Here is a 3140-nt window from a genome sequence, read left to right as displayed (position 1 = left end):
CTTCTTTGACTCCGGTAGACCGGCTGTCCAACAGAACTTTCCTCGATGGTGGAAATGTCCTGTGTCTATCCTATCCAATATAGTAGCCACCAACCACGCATGGCCACTGACCACCAGGGTACTGACTATAAAATTGTATTTTAATTAATTTAAATGTAAATAGCCATGTGTGGCTAGTCCCACCACACTGGACAGCACAATGGGAGATGGAGTCAGATATATTTCTTTCTACTGAACTTTCAGAAATTTGGGGCACGTTCTTGTTTGTTTGCTGTCTCGTCCTTGGCGCAAGCTTTCTGACACCTCCCCACCACGCACTCATCCTTTCTGACATGTCCTCAGAACCAAATCGAGGAGGGCATTTACAGTAATGTTTACATGAGGAAAATCTGAGCACAGACTTGATTCTGATAATATTAAGAAATTACTCAGGTCATTTCAATGAGGGATTTGGGGACTGAAACCAAGAGCTCTTAACACTGTGACCAAATATTGAAATTCTCCATAGGATGTAAGTGTTACTCAACAGTGCCACGGTTTCCTGAGGAGATCGCAGTTAAAAAAAGAAAGAGAAATTACTGAAATTGCATACTGGAGTATTTACAGATAAAATAACGTTCTGTCTGCAATTTGCTTTGGATAATGGAGTGGGGAGTGAACAGAGGAGACAAGATTGGTTGCTAATTATTGAAGCTGTGTGATGGGTTCATGGGTTTGCCTTAGATTAGTCTCTACTTTGCACTTGTGCGCTTTTTTTTTTTTTAATTAAAAAATTAAGATGGGGATGGAGTAACTGGGTGATGGGCATGAAGGAGTGTGCTTGATGGAACGAGCAAGGGGTTTATAGAAAACTGATGCATCACTAAATTCTACCCTTGAAACTAATAATACACTATATGCTAACCAACTTGAATTTAAATAAAATCTTTTTAAAAATTAAGAGGTTTTTTTTTAATGGGAAAAGTCTTGTATTATGATATCAAGTAGAAGGGGAAATAGAGAGGTGCCTGGTTGACTCAGTCCATGAAGCACGCAGCTCTTTTTTTTTTTTAAGTTTTTATTTATTTGACAGACAGAGATCACTAGTAGGCAGAGAGGCAGGCAGAGAGAAAGGGGGAAGCAGGCTCTCCGATAAGCAGAGAGCCCGATGCGGGGATCGATCCCAGGACCCTGGGATCATGACCTGAGCCAAAGGCAGAGTCTTTAACCCATTGAGCCACCCAGGTGCCCGCACGCAACTCTTGATCTTGGGGTCCTGAGTTCGAACCCCACATTGGGTGTGGAGCCTTGTAAAAAAACCAACCAACCAACCAACAAAAAAACTACTAAAAAGAGAAGAAGAAGAAGAAGAAAAATCAAGCCACGAGGGACACCTGGGTGGTTCAGTCAGTGAAGCGTCTGCCTTTGGCTCAGGTCATGATCTCAGGGTCCTGGGATGGAGCCCTGCATCAGGCTCCCTACTCAGTGGGAGCCTACTTTTCCCTCTGTCCCTCCCCCTGCCCGTGCTCACTCACTCTCTCACACTTTGTCTCTCTCACTCTCAAATAAAAAAATAAAATCTTTTTAAAAAGAGCCACAAAATGATAAGCATAAAATAAAATGAGGAATTTACCAAAATGGGAGGAAATAGAAAACATACTGTCGCAGTTAGGATCCAGATGGCAGAGTTCGAATCCTGGTTAGAACACCAGCCTGGTTTGGGTAATTAAACTTTCAGTTTGGCTCCATCTCTGTCTCCTTATCTGTGGAATGAGGCTCGTACTGGAAGGCGCCCCCTAAAATCATGGTGGAGAGTAAATGAGCCTATTCACAAAATACTTGGCCTGCATCTGGCAGACATCTCCCCTCACTTATACCTGACAAATTGATATTTAAGTGGCTGCTGTTGTACCATCACTTTATCCAATTTTCCATCCAGTTATCCAAGCTCCCTTCTATATTCAAGGAAGAAAGTGGTTTTCAAAAAGTTAAAAGAACAGGGGAATCTGGTGGCTCAGTGGATTGGGCATCTGACTTCAGCTCAGGTCATGATCTCAGGGTCCTGGGATCGAGCCCCACTTCAGGCTCCAAGCTCAGCGGTGAGTCCGCCTCTCCTCCCCCTCTGCCCCTCCTCCCCATGCATGTGCAAGCATGCACTCTCTTTCTCAAATAAATAAATGAAATTTTAAAAAAATTAAAAAAATGTTTCCTTCCATTGCTACCTCCTCCTTTGTTCTGAGAAACTGTTAGCAAAGTAAACTAATAATTTATCAGATGTTCTAAACTTTAGCAAAAGGAGAATTCCAGCTTATGTCTGGGTAAGTGGAATTCCCCGTGAAAACCCTGTTTTGTGGCCTTTTGTGGTACGAGTTAGAAAAGCATCTTCTGGAAGTTTCCTCTGGCCCTGGGGGTGGTGGGGGGGAGGTAGAGTGGGATCTTGTGTCAGTGGTTCTCCTTTTTAGTCCTGACCCCAAAGCTCTTAACACTGATGGACAGACCTTCTTTGCAGGAGATGCAACACACTTTTCAGACTTCCTACTGGGTTTATGTGTTTTAAACAACATATAGCCTTCGATTGACATTGCCTTGTTATGAATTCCCTCCATGTGACAGTGATGCTTATGAAATTATATATTTTTAAAGATTTCATTTAATAATTTGAGAGAGAAGGGACAAGCAGGGAGGAAGCAATAAAAGGAGAGGGAGAAGCAGGCTCCCCGCTAAGCAGGGAACCCCATGTTGGGCTTGATCCCATGACCCTGGGATCATGACCTGAGCCGAAGGCAGATGCTTCACTGACTGAGCGACCCAGATGCCCTATGAAATCAAATTTCTTCCAGTAACATGAAAATCTTGCCTTATCCACTCCCTATGCCCTTTGCATTGCGAGATAGACATGTAAGGCCATAAAGTTCTGGTCTAGCTGTCTCTATTTTTGCTCAAGAATGACACTGTCTCTATTACCCTGTTTTGGACTATTTTACAAAGACTGTTTTCCATTTTCTCCTCAACCATCAGTGGTAATAAGTCAACTGAAACTACTGTAAACCAAAGGGGGCAGGGAGAATATAACTAACTATAACTAAAAAGGCCAGGGGTAGGGTTAGCTTCAGGTATGGCTAACTCCAGGTGCTGTAACATTTTCAGGAACTTCTCTCTCT

General features: G+C 43.0%; 1 non-coding gene across 1 annotated transcript; it reads left to right on the top strand.

Moving 5' to 3' along the window:
* The first annotated feature begins 430 nt into the window (after window positions 1-430).
* LOC122908128 lies at window positions 431-557 on the top strand. Its single transcript, XR_006384907.1, has one exon. It is a non-coding gene; the product is annotated as a small nucleolar RNA SNORA25 (small nucleolar RNA).
* The last annotated feature ends 2583 nt before the right edge of the window (window positions 558-3140 follow it).

The sequence above is a fragment of the Neovison vison genome, chromosome 5 (genome assembly GCF_020171115.1).
Source record: "Neovison vison isolate M4711 chromosome 5, ASM_NN_V1, whole genome shotgun sequence".
NCBI classification, from domain to species: domain Eukaryota; kingdom Metazoa; phylum Chordata; class Mammalia; order Carnivora; family Mustelidae; genus Neogale; species Neogale vison.
The sequence above is the reverse complement of the archived record's forward strand: the minus strand, read 5'-3'. Positions and strand labels throughout refer to the sequence as shown.